Source organism: Plectropomus leopardus, chromosome 20 (assembly GCF_026936395.1).
Source record: "Plectropomus leopardus strain MGB_pleo_1.0 chromosome 20, ASM2693639v1, whole genome shotgun sequence".
Taxonomy (NCBI): Eukaryota; Metazoa; Chordata; class Actinopteri; order Perciformes; family Serranidae; genus Plectropomus; species Plectropomus leopardus.
The window spans coordinates 10,375,618-10,391,979 of record NC_142195.1 but is presented as its reverse complement, the minus strand read 5'-3'; the positions used below and the strand labels follow the sequence as shown (position 1 = coordinate 10,391,979).

The following is a 16,362-nucleotide window of genomic DNA, read 5'->3' as shown; positions in this document are numbered from 1 at the left end:
CTGCTGTACGTTTTATTCATCTATGTCATGGGATAAGCTCTAGTATAATCTTTATTGCTCTAAATAGTGTACAAATAATAATTTGAATTTGGGCATAAAAGTGTCATGGCGTGGAGCAGATGGGCCCAACAGCAGCGACCTGAACTCTAAGAGATCGCTCTTTACTCAAGTTTGGCAAAGGGAAAGCACAAACTGGGGCTAATATAACAAAACTCAAGAATTAAACAAAGACTGAACCGAAAGCCAGGAGTTAATCACAAACTAGTCCGACGAGGGGATGACGCGCAGATGTGTTGAGAGGCTCAGTTAAGGGGAAGAAGAGGCAGGAAGCTGATAGGCGGGGAGAAACTCTGGAGCAGGGAGGGACTAATGAGGCTGATGCAGGACAGGTGTGCAGATGGACTAATGAGGGAAAGGCAGCACAGGAACACAGGAGGGAGAGAACATAGGACACAGAAACACAAAACCCAAGAAAACACACTCCTCTAACTAATACACAGCATGTGAAAACAAAGACAGACTAACTAACAGGGCTGGGGAGTAACAGAATACAAGTAAGTAAGTTGCGTATTTAAAATACAAAAAGAATAGTAACTGTATTCAGTTACAGGTTAATTTGGTGGTATTCTGAATAAGGTGAATGTCTTTAAAAATACATTACTTGAAGGAACACATTTTTTTTTTTACAATTTGTCTTTTCCTGACTGAGTGCATTGCAAGCGAACATCAGTTTGATTGCACTGTTTTCTGTCCTGGCCACAAGTGACGCAGCAATGCCGCTCTGAGCTGAACTTTTGTTGGTCGCTCTGCTTTATTTATTCCTGTTGCTTGCTTTAATAGCTCCGAATCAGGAATTGCCAATGCATGCAGTCAAAGAGGTGTTATTTACGCAACAACTTCCCAATTAACTGCAAAAACCTAAATAATACAATAAATAAAATTATCACATACTATGGATCGATGTTTTAGTGCTGCTTAGGTAGAAAATGACGGTAAATAGTGGCTGCACATCATTGCACCTTGCTAGTTAAAGAGCTAAAATTAGCGCGCTTAACACGTGCATGTTGTGTTTCCATCATTTCCGATCAGAGCCGGAGGTGATAAATACCCGTGACTACTGCAGAGTCATTTGACCCAGGTGTGAATGCCCACTGTATGATCACATGAGGCATGGTTTTCACATAATCAGATTTTTAAAAAGCGTGAGCAGTGCACCAGCCACACAACAATGGCAGAGAAGATGCACAGCCAGGGCACTTGTGTTTTTGGCATAAATACGTATATAAAACCAAGACAAATGAGCTCAACAAGATTTGTAAGTAATTCAAAAGTAATCCAAAGTATTTAGAATAGGTTAATTTAGTTTTTGTAATCTAATAGAATACACTACAAATTATATAATAGTACATGTATTCAGTAATCTATAATATAATATGTTTTAAAAGTAACCCTCCCACACTGCTAGTTACATAGTTAAATTAAATGAGACTATACTCAGTCTGAAGGTCTGTAGAAACCAGGAAACATCAGACTGTGATGAAAAAAGAGGATGTAGTGTAAAAAAAAAAAAAAAATCATTGAAAAGGAAACTTTAAAAATTAAAATGTCATATTTCAATGCACCCCAGCTGAAAAACACTTTCACTAAAAATACATACTTTTAAGTAGTTTACAGTTACAGTTATTTTTATGCAGCTGAGGTTAAACTATCAGAGAAGTGAAACTAGCACATAATTCCACACCCAACATCATTTAGAAATGCATAACCAGAACATATGGTTTAATGTTGCAGCGGGTAGCATCAGTGTGGGAAAACATCTTAACCAACTTTTCTCTGAAAACATGAACATGGTGAGATATTTTTCAGTTGCTGAGGGTGGCATCAGACTTGTTCCCATGCAATTTGCATTTTGAAATAAGATCTTAAATACAGTATAGTAAGGAATTAATTGCACGCCTCACTGACTCATTGAGCCCACTTTCAGTCTCAGTTTCATTTCCCAGTTTCCAGGTGCTTCACTATATGCTGCAGCATGTGAAGCATATGAACAGAAAATTAATAATATGGTAGCAGTTTTCTGCGTGGCGTACTGACAGCCTTTCGATTTGTTAATTATGAGATACATTGTTTATGTTTTCCACTCTCCACCACTACAAACAGTTTTCATCTATTTTCCAACCTGCTGGACCAGGCTGCATAAGCTTATGTAAAAATGCTGAAAGAAGGGAACGGAGAATTGAAATTCAGTGACTCAGTCTTTTCTACCTGCATTGGTAGTCATTACATTATTGCCATAGTTTCCTGTTTTCGGCTGTCATATTCCTCTAAATTCATGTCATGTGTTGGAAAATCTTGAATATCTGTCTCGGATATTGAGGTTTGTTTTTATGAAACTGTTTTTTTGTGGTATTCAGAGATGCTAACTGTGGTCAAATATCTGGTAAGGTTATCAGTTTCAATGTTGTTACATTGCTCATGAGATGGTTTCATTACTGTATGACTCTGAGGCCACAGAGATAATGAACTACTATTTAATACAGTTACTGTGAATGTTTACATATTGATAGGGCACCATATGATGTATTTTCAGTTTTTAGCTATTAACTATGCCAGTGCAGTGTTCACAACAGCCTCACTTCAGTGTACTGTATAATGCAGGGAAAAGTGATCTAACCCTTTAAACCCTGGGCAAATTGGCTTGATTTCTTTCAAAAAACATGGGAGGAAGGCAATGAGTAATTTAAGAAGAAATAACCCAAAAATTAGCAAATAGATAAAGAGAATAAAATTTAAAAAAACTAAAAAACTAAAGGAAATAACCTGAAAACTGCTTAAAATTATTATTTTTTAAATGGTTAAATCATGTGAAATATCAAATGATAATCATAAATACAGCTTTTTTTATTTTTACTAGTTTTCTTTTTCTTTTTTTTTTAATCCCATTTCTACTAATTTCTTGTTATTTGTGGGACATTTTTTGCCACGTTGCTCGTTGCTTTTTTTCTCATATATTTGAAAGAAACCATTTTACTCGGGGTATGTTGCACTGAATGATTGTAAAAAATTGATGTCTATTCAGGTTGCAAAGGTTTATGTGCACCTACAAATACTTATTTTTAAAAGGTTATAATACTAATGACGTGTAAAAATAATAGACCAATAATAGAGCCAATTTGACCTTTTTTGTCCCTGATCCATTATGAATATTCGAGGTGCAGTAATATATTAGTTGTCATTAGGAAATAAATAGAAACAGATGTTTTCCTTCTAGCTTCTATGCTAAAATATTTGTGGTGCATTCAAGTTCATAATTCAGGGGCGGTTACCTGCAAGATGCCAAAAATAATTAATGACTTCACCTTCAGATCTCTGTTTTTGAAACCAAGGTCATCACTGACTGATGAGGCTTTCATTATAATTTGTAACATACATCATTTCATCCTTATTCAGTTGGCATGTGTTGTTTTTCTCTTTTCTTTCTTTTTTGAAAAAACATGCTCCTATATAATATACACACAGAAGATTTAGACTTTGTATTCAGTAAAAATAGGAACTATAGTTATAGGTATATCCTTTTATACAGTCGCATAAGTTAGTAACGATAAGCCCCAGTGCAGGCTATTATGATGGGCCCTTAGCCTTTAGTTATGAAGCACACACGCACGCACATACACACTTGGATATCCACACACAATTAGGCATAGAGTACGAACCATGTGTTGGATTTTACAGTGGGATTATGTTACCTAGGTTATTGTATTTGCAGAGTCAAGAGGTCAAAAAAAGAGTGATCAGAGGCATGGATCATGCCAAGTTCTGAGACACAACAACAAGCACCTGAAAGCAGAGGAGCTGTCCATTTCACTGTCATGCTGAAACTACCGCAGACTTTTTAGGGCATTTTTATTACAATAACCTCACGACTAACGACAACGGCACTCCTCCTCAGCATAAAGGCAAGATATTATAGTAAATGACAGAAAAGAGAGCTGCAATACTTTTCAACAAACAACACCATGTCCTGAAAACTGGCCAGCTACATCTGCACGCACACAGTATACCTACAAAGTCCGCACACACACCTAATATAATGACAACCTTTGAAATAGGGGCACGGCAGCCCAACACATACCCCAAATCCCCTTAAAAAGCCACTTGTACTCACCTGTCTGAGTAATTCTGGCTCTGTCTCTGACTGGTTTGGCCTAAAAACGACATATGTAAATATAATGATTATCTAATGCTAAAAACAACTAGCATCTTCTTAGCTGGCAATAGTAATTCATAGGCTGGCTATCCACCTGGTAGAGACATTAATTTACACACAACTTAGCCTACATAATACATGTATGCCTTGTTTTAAAATTTACATAAAACACAATAGCCTAATTTGATTATTTAGCCCACCGTTTAGCTTGCTGCTAATGTTAGCTTACCTGCTGCGTGTTTGTTGTTGTTGTTGTCTGTGCGCTGGCGACTTAAAAAAAATCCTAAATAATTGAATTTAGAGAGCTTGAGGAGCTTCTCCTCCTGTTTTTGTCTCTCCTGTCTCTTCTTGCAACCGCGTTTGTGGTTAATTGGTCTGACTGCCGGCTTGGCTTGCCTACCTGTGCTCAGCTCACGAGTGTTGACAGATTGTAGCCGGAGTCGCGTCGTCCTGTCACGTGATCAAACGGAGCTAAAGCGCTTCACCTCATAACAGAAAATGGGTTAAAAATGGCGGACCAGTGGAGCAGCTGAAGGGACGGCGAGGAGAGAAAAGGACAACAGGGAGCATATTTCCTCAATTTAAGCTTTTTTTTCTCTGAACTGGCCTCTCTGGAAAAGAGACAGAATATGGCGGCGGGAAGGACGTATTTTTTTAACCTGATACTAATGTGGGGGCCAGCCGGACTCAGGCTCCAGCGGACATGGCGGAGACCCGTTGGCAGGTAGGCAAGGAGTTTAACAACCCCACAATTTATCCTTTTCGTATCTATTTTAGTCCCGAGAGTTTTAACTTACTATTTAAACCATTAAGGCTAGGCGCCATCTTGCCCCCCCCCCCAAAAAAAGTCAATTCAATTTTATTTTAGGCCTGTGTGTGGCGCCGAATCACAACCTCATTTAAGGCCACTTTTCATTTAGAATAGGTCTATAGCATATTTTTTATGGAGTAAACTAAATATGCTCATGTTATTTATCTAATTAATGTTTCAGTCTCTGCTGCATTAGTTGCACAGCGGGTATGTTTAGTTACACTCAGTGGGGTAGAGGCAGCTCTCTGTATACTAGCTTAGTGATGCTATGTAGCACAAAAGGAAACAAAGGAAGAAGACAGCTGAGATAAAACTGTCAGGTGATAGTGCTGAACTGACCTGGTGATCATGATGTTGGAGGTCAAAACGGACTGCGCACTGTCTGTGGGGCACATTTCTTACCACTGTGTGTCCTGTGTTTTACTGGACACCCAACATGCAGCAGCTGGTTAGAGAGTTTATACTGAAAATGCACAGAAATAGTTACTTTTTTGTTGCTGTCTGCGCAACAGCTGATCGATGGATCAGACAGAAAGCTTCCTCTCAGCGCCACGGCATCTGAACAGTGAAATGTTCAGTAATGAAAAGTGACCTCTTCAGACTTCTACAGAAAGCTTAGTTTTAGTCTCAGTTTTAGCCAGACTTTAGATGGAATTCTTTTTAAATATGACGATGCATCGCTCCGTCTCTCATACAGCTGCTCTCCGCTGTTCTCCTTTTCATCAGGGGCATATTTAGTGTTTTAGGGGCCTGGTGCTCCAGCCCAACTGCTTTGCTTTGATTTCACCCATTCTCTAAGTGGGAATGATGGTGGGCTGTTAGCAGCTGTAGAAGAAGTTATGCTTTTCTCTACACTGGCTCTTCCTGGCTCTACAAGACTGAACTTGGTAAATGAATGAATTAATTGCTGCAAATATGTTGTGTAAATCCTGTATGACAGATGATATCTGCAGGTGTTGTCATTCAGGCTGTGATCACAGGCTGCAGCCTATGGTCACATTTTTTGTGAGTAAGTCAAGTATAAACTACAGGTGTTTCCAACAGATTGTAGGCCATGCAAAAGCCTATGATAGTCACATCACAGCACAATGTGTGTATGTATGTGTAGTGAATGGGTGGGAGGGGCATCCAAGATTTCGTGCCCAGGGGCCTCTACATTTTTTATCCATGCCTGGTCACGGGCCCCAGTGCAGCAGCACTATTTGCACTGTCTATACCTATAACTTGGCTTTTACATAATATCTCCAAGGTGTGTAATAATCTTTAGAAGCACATATTACCAGAGACCATGTTACTTGCTCAATAAAGGCCAATGAGGGCACAAGTTACAATTATGAGATAATGTTAGAGTGGAATCAACCTTCTCATCAAATCTCAGCAAATAAGCACATTTCCTAACATGTCAAATTATTTCAAATGCAATTCCTTTTATTATTACTTAGTTCCAGTACACACATTTATTCCCACATGGTATAATTTCTTTGGTTTACTCGCACAGGCTCACACTTCACTTTACTGGCCACAGTGTCCATAGTAAACTGTCGTCTTCAAACTGTCAAAGGCCGGGCTCGTAATGGTCTTGCCTCAGATGCCATAAAATTACTCACACAGACCAAAACATGCAGATTTTAGACGTGACTACCCTCATGTTCACAACAAGAGCCCCGGGGGTTGCTACAACAAAACAAGGACTCAACAGACTTGAATTCCTTAAAATACCACCGATACTAAACTGTTTTCAGCATTCTGCAGCATCCACCATTACGCCTTCATGCTGCTGGAAAACAAGAACATGGCTTGTTATGAGACAGCAAATAAAGAGGTCTTAGAGAAGCAGAGAGAGCAAATGAAAGGAAAACACAACACATATATTCCACTGGGCTAAATGGGGCCGTGCAGCCTGAACACAACACACGGACAGTCTCTGGCAGACAGACAGACGGGATGTGATGGGGGGTGGAGGGGGGTTTGAGCAGGGGAAATGGGGTGGAAGTCAGAGTTGTACAGAGATGTCCGTTGTCTTGTAAGGGTGGTGGCGAGGTCTGAACATGAGTCGAGTATCGGGTGGCTGCCAGGGGCTTGAATAGCAGCACCAGGACATCTGTATGAAGAGGGAGATCGTGCTCTTAGATTACCACTTAGATCTGTATTTTTAGCTTTTCTGGAAAGTTTTAAAAAATGTGTGCCTTAAAAAAAATTGCAGAATAGCTCAGAAAGCATATTTGCAACTTAATTTGTGTTGTGCACGCTCTGATGCTTTTTCTGTTCCTCCCTCTTGTTGTTCCACCACTCTTGTCTTTGTCTCTTTCACTGTGCACGTACACATCTGGATGGTGTGTCTTAACCCTTTCAAAATTGGATCAACATCACTTATTTTGTACTGCATTGAGACAGCCTCACAAGTATTTAAATCTTTGAAAACTGACCAAAGTGGTTTGTTTTCTTTTGTGAAAAAAACAAGAACTGTCTGAAAAATTGCAGGAAATTTAGAGAAAATTTTCAGATACCTTATATTTAGAATTATCATAATTTTATATTTAAAATTAATTTTAAGAATTATTATTTTTTCTTAAGTCGCTGTTGCCATTTACCTATGTTTTCAAAAGACATCAAGCCAATCTCCTCAGGTGTCAAAGGGTTAAAACTGCAGACTGCCAAAGAAAGGGGGTTTATGGAGCAGACCCACCACATGGGTAACAGTATTTAGACTGGTATCATGGTTATGTCTTTATTTTAACTGTCTGACAGAGACACACAGGTACAGACACAATGGGGCTTTTGTTTTTCTCGCCCACATTAAGACTTTGAGTATCAGTGGCGTTCTTCCATCACCCTGACACGTTCCAACATGTGCATGCAGACATAGGCCTGAGCTAAAGGGAAGAGGAATAACATGTTGTCAAAACTTCTGTTTATGGCATTAAACGTTTATTTTGCAGATCAAACTAGAAGGACATTTTTATGCTTTAGGATTACATTATGACAGAAGACATTTTCCGTGTTGCCATTTTTGGATGCACCTGCAAAGTGTTCCAAATTCATAAGGGATAAAGAAAAAGTTGCTTCTTCTTAAAAGTATCTCTCATACACAGGCAGCCCTGTCAGAATAAAAAAACTGGGTTTCTCTCATCCGGAATACATATCAGAACATCCTGCAGCTCAGGATCAGCGTGCAGTTTTATCTGATGTCGGTGAATGCACCAAAGAGTGTCAGGTATGATCTGACTACAGCTGTGTGATATAACACGGCTCAGAGCGCAGAGATCTGGGTTATGATGAGACTGCAATACTGAGCCTGCCCTTAGCGAATGATGAATTTAGACGAAATGGCACATTCCTCATTTGTTTACCTGTCAAAGTTGCATAAATACCTGTAGCTAAATGTCACTCCCAAAACTCCAACTGTGATTAATCATCCCAATCCTATAAAACAAGAATCAACACAGGAAACACTCCCCGCTGGGTTTTTGATGGAGAAACAGTGTGCTCCTCTATCCCCGAGCTCTAATAAACACCAGGCTTTGGCTGCAGAGATCAGTCTCTGTGTTTCTCTCTCAGGTGCATGGCCTCAAGCATAAATGCCATATACAGTGCAAAGCCTGACACTATAACACATACCTGAAGAAGAAAAGAGTTTCCTCCTCTGTCAGTATCAAAGATTATGTTTGGCTGCAGCTTATTGTACAAAATAATGTCTAGGCATTTCCTCAATTTTAAGTGTGAGATGACATGGTGCTGCGAGAAACATGGAAAGCCTCAAAGCCCCTGTCTAAATAAAGAGGACAGTGCCCTCATGTGGGTTTTAAAGTTATTGCAGTACTTGGAAAAATCCTCTAATCCTGTGAGGTGTGTCTAAATCCTGTCTTGCATTTTGCAAATGAATAGATAAAATTATATTGGAAACTATAAAATAGTGCATTTCCACAAATTAAATGTAAGCACTATGCTGCATTGTAACAAAGTAACAGCTTAAATGGCTTACAGCAGAAAAATGTAATATTAAAGTAAAATACCCAAATTTAAATAGAGTGCAAAGACTCAATTCACCTTAAAAATCATAAAAAGTTTTGCAGAGAATTTTTGAGAGTTTTTTGGCGAGTTTTTCCATAATTATTAAAAACCTTCAATGAAGTGGTGGCACTAGAGAGAGAACAGTTTTTTTTATTACAGAATTAATACAATAATTCAGTCTTTGTGAGTTCTGCAAGATTTTAATCTTTGTGCTAAGAGTTAATGTCCGTTAATCTCCATGTATAGTACTGATTAAAGTCCACAGTTTGCTATTAATTTAAACTGATATTTACTGTAATTTTAGCATTGAAAATTTGTAATAGAAGTGAATTATTCAGTCAAAAAATACTTTCTAGAACATTATTTAAATCGCTTATATTTTACACTGTTGGTATTTCAGCGGGAAAATAGTTTAATAGAGCACAATACACTTTTGCTACCGAACATTTTGAAACATTCACTTAGCAATGGCCAAGCAAACTATCTGCTGATGAAGACCAAAAGATGAGTTTAAGTCTGGACATAACAAATTATTATTATTATTATTATTATTATTATTATTATTTTGACTAAATTACTTTAACTTGTAGAAGTGCTTCATATCTTTGTTTAATTGCAGTTCATAACAGCCTAATTTTATTATTCCTCTGCCAAAACTTCATACATCTACATCATATGTAAATTTGTTTTTTTAATCATTTTATTGTTCGATTTATTGTGTCAGTGGATAATGCTCCATCATGATCCCCTGGCTGTCTGTTTGACATGTGTGCCTGATGCATAGCCAACCTGGTGACCTCTGCGGTGACTTATGAGTGTCATATGTCACTGAGGTGAATGTCTTATTTACACAGTGTGACGTGTGTGATTGACTTATGATAATCACGATGTAAATGTGAGTTGGCAGGCAAGGCGGGGTGTAAGTAAATCAGACTCAGGCGCTCACAGGAAGGATGTTTGAAAATATGTAGAGACCCAGCTCATGGTTATTATTCTGGTTAATCAGAAAATGAATATTAACTGTAATTGCATGATCAGTTTAGGAATGTGCCTCATCAGGATAACATGCTACCTTTATAACCAGGCCTCTAATTAAACAGTAATGACTGAATGACTCCTATTGGAGGGTGAAGACAGACATGCAATTATAGTGTTGGACCACTGTCCACTGTGCTGTTCAATATGTGGAGGCTCCTTATAAGCTGGCACGCGGACAATGAGCACCTAAAGCTGATGACGGACTGATGGATGGATGAATTCAATAAAAAAAGGCCTAGCCCAGCAGGAGGAGCTTTAATAACCAAAACAATTATTCTACTTATTCAAGGAAGCTAACAAATGTACGCAGCATGCTGAGAATATTACCCTCCGAGCATCACTGTTTACAGTTAAGAAAGCCCCCAGCGGAGCAGTTAAGAAAGCATATCAATCTGTGGTGATGACATTTCACTGTCAGAATGTATGGATGTGGTTTTCAAACAGGCCCCCGTGTCACATTCGTCATGGGTAACTTCAGGTGCTGGAATTGACTGTATGTGCGTAACTGTGTGTGTGTGCACCCCTTTAAATAAACAAAGGTTCAATGGCCACTGGCACAGCTTTAACAGTAGTCATGTCTATTTCAGAGGGCAGCTAAGTCTATTTTTACCATTTTGTTTTATTTGTAGCTCTACTATGCACATAATATAATGGTGTTTATGGAGTGTCTGAAAGACCTTGGACTATTTTAATCCCACAACAGCCTCACAGCTTCATTTGCAGCTTTATTTAAGGCAAAGAGAAGCAGCTGGTTTGCGCACAAAATTATGAGTTTTCAAATCTTTGTTCTCCTATTCTTCTTCCACGGTGTGCAGGCATGTCACAGTCCATGGTCTGTTAATAAACATGTATGCTCAAGGAAAGACAACTTTATGTATAGCACAGCTGAAAGTGCTTTACTTATGACATAAAAAGGCATTTAAGATGTATTTTGCAGGTTTTTCCTAAAAAATACTGTATGGACTCATACAGGAGTAATCAAACATCAGCTATGATCCACTAGAAGTGTGTGGAGGCGTATTTACCTGCAGAGGCTCTGTACTCTGCCTGTAGTCTCTTAGTTTAGGACTGTCAAGAGTTGGTAACACAGAAATACAGGAACTGAGACCCATATGCACGACACAAAAACTAGATGAAGGGGTTTGGTTCACAGGAAGTCAAGCAAAGGCAGAGCAAATTAATCAAACAAGGAGATGGCTAAGATGAGGGCAGAGTACAGGCAAAAACCAGAAACATCACACACCTGGAAAACAGTGACACAATCACACAGACCAGGATATAAAGACAAACTGGCACAGCAAAGAGGGATCACTAAATACACCATGGAGAGAAGGGTAATGAGGGACAGGTGAAACTAACCAAGGTGAGGTAGACAATCACACAGGTGTGAAAAAAAAACACAAACATAGGAAGTAAAACAAGACATGACACATGAGGAGAGTGACTACAAAATAAAACAGGAAATAGAATATAAACACGAACTCAGGATCATGACAGCAGTGTTTATGGGCGTGTCTCCCCTCAATGCTCAGGTGAAGCCAAGGCTTCATAAATAAGTTGTAACCAGGTGCTAGACCATAAGCAGCAGCCATCTAAGAGACACAGTGCCAAAACCCCCACAAATATAGTGAGAGGAAATGCCAGAACAGAGTGAATCTGGGGTTGGCTTTTACTTAGATTATCGTTGGCAAGTGTACAAACAGTAAACTGTAATCCTGCATTGTATACCTTTAAGAAAAGATATAAAAGAGAAAAAAGACAATAAAAAAGACATATAGATGTGATTTTAAAAGAGTTGAACGAAATAAAAGCTGAAATAAGCTGAAAAATATTAAGATCAGATGCATGTAATATAAACAAATCAAACAGTGTCACTGACATAGTTGTCATAGAGCAGGCAGTGGTGATGTTAGACTCTGGGGGGCAAAGAGGTTACAGTTACAGCTAATGTTGTATGTATGACACTTACAGGTAAAGCAAAAGCAAGCTGACTGTCCTGATGGTATGCAGCTGTCATACTGTAGCTGGAAGCCTCACTCCAGGTCTTTCGGGGGGCAGTGGTGATTTTGAAAATATTTTTATTTTTATTTTTATCTTATCTAATTTTCATTTTGTAATATTTTATCCTTTTTTTGCACTCAAATTACTTTTTTGTATTTTCTCTTTTTCTGACTCTTGCTGCAAAAATATGAATTTCCCTGGTGTGGGAATTAATGAAGTCATCACATGTCAAAAGGAAAAGACGGATGATAAAGGAAACAATTCACAAATAAAAATAAAGAGAAAAAAAATACTGATCAAAATAAAGTACAGGAGACTCAGCTATCGACCTCTAAGGAGCTCAGGGAGAAAGCCCCACCCAGATATAATAAATAAAAAAGCTAATACAATTACTTCTCCACCCAACACACATACACAAGCACCACCTCTTACACCCACTCCATTGTCATAGCTAGAATATATATTAATCCATAGGCTTTGATCACATTAATCTGACACAGCGGATATAAACAAGAAGCAGCGCCCTGTTTCAGACTCCATGTTTTGATCTATAGATTTAATTAGCAGTTGGATGTATAGTGCCCACACAGCCTCTAATGCATCATAAGTCAAAGAGGAGTACAGCAGCAGTATCAAGGCATGCAGTTAGAGGGAAAGAAGTGAAATGTATTGATATTACTGTGGAGCGGCGTGAGTGACAAGATTCTGTTTTGCATATTAAAGTATCGACTATCTTCATTTACCCCACTCGTCCGTCTGTGCAGAGCGTGTGTCCTTTCTCTCTCTCAAGAATCCGCTTTGCGATATGACATTTTAGAAAAGGTCAGAAACTGAACTTCTCTTCCCTCTCTTCCGTTCTCTCCTCTCTTCCTCAGTGTATGTATGTGTGTGTAGACATATTTACGCACATCATGTTTTCCCAGTGTGCATGTAAAGTCAATAACCTGCAGCTTGTGACACAGCGGCATACGGCCTCCTGGAGGAGTTGTGGCCTGGCAATCTGCTGCTGTTGACATTTCTCATGTGGGAGCTTCTAAAATTCACATGCCTTGTTGTTGTTCTCTTGATATCTGGATTTATGACCTAAAGCACTCAGCGTTACAGAGGACCAGCAGACAGACACACACGCAGTGGCTGTCATTGTCCTGGCTCCATGAAGTGAGAAAATAGTCTAAGACAGCTCCAAAAATTATTCAGTATCACCCCAAGAGATTTAGATTTTTGTTCTTACTTTAAGTGAGGACAATGGTAGACTTTCTTTTTCCATCTGATGCAACACAAAGAGTTTTCATATTGAATTAGGTCATTATATCAGCCACTTACATATTGTGCAGTCATTCATGGTCCCCAGAGGATGAATTCTACTGACTTTGATAACCCCCTAACTTTACCTCTAGCTCAATGAGGTTACCATTTGTGGTTTTGGGTACATACACGCCCCCCCCTCAGGATTATTTATGTTAACTTTGTTGACCCTTTAACTGGTCATTTAGTTCCACCATGAGGTCCAAATCTAAAATCCATCTAGTTCTTTGGTTTGCGACAAAATACTAGCAAAAGTAAGAACACCTGCGATCCAAAAGAAAAAGCAGACAGGGAAGATACCCCAGGACATGACATGCCAATACGAAAATGTTAGTATGCTAAGACACTAAATCATGATGGGCTACGCTTGAAAATGAGCCATTGCATTACCCATATTGTTAAAATCAAAGCTAGATGCCAACCAAAATGTCCATCATTATCCTTACTGTTCAAATACTTTAATGGATCCTCATATAACGGCTTGAATGATAGCCTAGCAAAAAGTGGTTCATGTGATAACTAACAAATAAACGCCCCTCAAGGGGTGACGTCACGTTAATGCACTGAATGTTGTTACGTATCTAATTTGAAGTTTATGGGTTAGGTTTAGGTAAATAAAGTTATGTCGGTAAGGGTGATGTCAAATGTTAAAATGATTTAAAGTTCACTTGGTTTCACACAATTCTGAACACCAGTCTATTGAGGGAAAGTCCTGTGTTGCTTGACCATCCACACCTGCCGCCTTATGTGGACTTTTGCACTTTATACTACCTTCTTTTTCTATCAGCGCAGTGATAAAAACCACCCTGATTACATGGATTATACCCAAATATCTAGCTCATGATTACATGTTACATACAAATTGTAATACATTAATATTTTTAGGTATGCGTACAAACAAGGCATGGGAACAGTTTGAATACATGGAGGTGGTACTAGTTGTTGGTAGTAGCTCAAAGTCCTGCTCGTTCACACCAGTAAAGACCAGTGCTAGCAGACTAAAATAAGCCCTGTGAACCAAGTTGGTACTCCTTACTCTTGGAGTTATTTGCAGGCCAGCAAAGCTGCTGCCGAGCTGCCAAAGCACAAGCTTGCAAACAGAAAATGGAGGATGATTTTTATAGGTTTTCTTATCAAGTTTTGGAAAACTACTCTGTGTCCCAGAAGACGAAGCCAGGACGTTGCTCAGTGTTTCTTTGCAGAGGCAGGAAAATGCTCACAATCAACTGGGGAAATAGTTGGAAGGTGTAAGAAGCTGTTTCGGAAAGAAAACCCAGCAGACACATCCTTTATTCAGGAGAAAAAAGAGGACAATGTTGGAGTCTGAGAAAATGTCCTTGGCAGAGGTTGCTGAGATAGTTAGGAAACTCTTGAATGTCAAGTCAATGCATGGATGAAATCTGTCTGGATAATGTTGGTGATTGAAAAGACTCTTCAGTGTCACACAGAATTTAGGAGCAGCTCATCTGTATAGGCAGATGCTGGAAGCAGAACATTTTGGGGATTGTGAGCTCAAACACATCGCAGACAACTTGAACTCCCTCCCTCTGAAAGCCTGTGACAAGGTGCTGGAGAGGGAACTCTGTCTGACTGTCAGATGGATTTAAAAGTAACAATACAGACTCCTGTTGGTTTCCAAAGCACAGGCAGCATCTTTTCTACCCTCTCACAGATCCTTGAAAGGTTTGAAGTTTGCTAATCCTGACTACATGTGGCTTTGTAGATTAGAAAAAGGTCAATGACCAGGTTTCCCAAGGTATCGTTGCAGGAAGTGCCGTGGGAGTCTTGGCTGCCAGAACAGCTGCAGCCAGCTGTTCAGTGATTGTAGACTCAGAGGAGACCTTTATAATGATCAGGTTTGTTAAAGGGGGACTTTCTGACTAGGATGCCTCCCTTCTGCGTTGGATTTTTAGGCTGCTCATTATGGCACAAGGTCTGGAGAGTGTTAAATTCAATGACAGTATGAGGTCTGCAGATTGCAGAAAATATTAGGGTTTTTTTTAAGGTTATTAGATACTGAGTGTAATGGCTAACTTCTCTAATTGGGATGGTCGTTAAGAAAAGAGATGGATTGTCACATCCAGCAGAAGGAAAAAAGAGTCTGGGGGGAATGGGGTGGGATTGCTTAGATCAGTTTAATTGAGACTGGAGAAATGATGATTTCGTAACGGGGTGTGGTAGGACCCAATTGCAGCACAGCAGAGCAGGTGAGTAGTTTGTAAATACCTTTATTTAATCTTTCGGCAGGTTGAAAGGAGCAAATGTGAGTATAATCAGATTGCAGGTAAGTAGGGACAGTGATGAATTCAGAGTTCGAGTGGGGAAATTCTGAACGTGGAGCGGACTGGCAGGTAAATGTATCAGGTAAGTTGCAGAAACACTAACAGCAGGGAGCTTGTGGGGAAAAGTGGAGACTCCAGAGAGGGGCAGGCAGGGCACGTGGTCAAGGAGAAAGCAGAGTTGGTGTCAGGCAGGTAGCAGAGCAGACAAATCCAGTAGGAGCAGGAAGCGGAATCAATGAGGACAGGCGGGGAATTGATGTACCAACAGAACAGTAAACACCAGCGGCACTCACACGGAGGAGATGTTTCGCTCGGTGGGAGGCTCTGAAGACGGCTGGAAGAATGGCGATCTCTCTCAACGGAGCCAAAGCAGTAGAACACCGGACAGCCACAGGCAGACGAGAACCAGAGAATGCACAGCCAAAACTTGTGGTCGGAGACAGAAGGCTGTTAGTTTTACTGGGGAAGAGACTAGGAGAGGTGGTCAGAGGCGAGCCGAGAAAAACAGTCCAAGAGCGAGTGCTGGAAGGTCAGGCATGGAAGCAAAGACAATCTGGCAAAGAGTGAGTGGAGTGGGGCTGCTTAAATACTGGCTTGATTGGAGATGAAGAGCAGCCGGGACCACCAGGTGGAGGTGATGAGGCTGAGGAGGGGGAGTGGCTGGGTGGAGAGAGAGGTGGGGGTGGAGTAAGAGGAAAAGATCCCAC

At 39.8% G+C, this 16,362-nt stretch overlaps 1 protein-coding gene across 4 annotated transcripts in view; it reads left to right on the top strand.

Moving 5' to 3' along the window:
• Positions 1-16,362, top strand: part of arhgap24 (Rho GTPase activating protein 24) — a 94,859-nt gene that overhangs the window by 35,835 nt on the left and 42,662 nt on the right. Inside the window, exon 1 of one of the 4 annotated variants that reach the window (XM_088071288.1) lies at positions 4,795-4,931. The exons of the other annotated variants lie outside the window; for them this stretch is intronic. The gene's annotated coding sequence lies outside the window, so the exon portion shown is untranslated. Of the gene's footprint in view, positions 1-4,794; positions 4,932-16,362 lie in introns of those variants that run through there. 4 annotated transcript variants of the gene reach the window in all.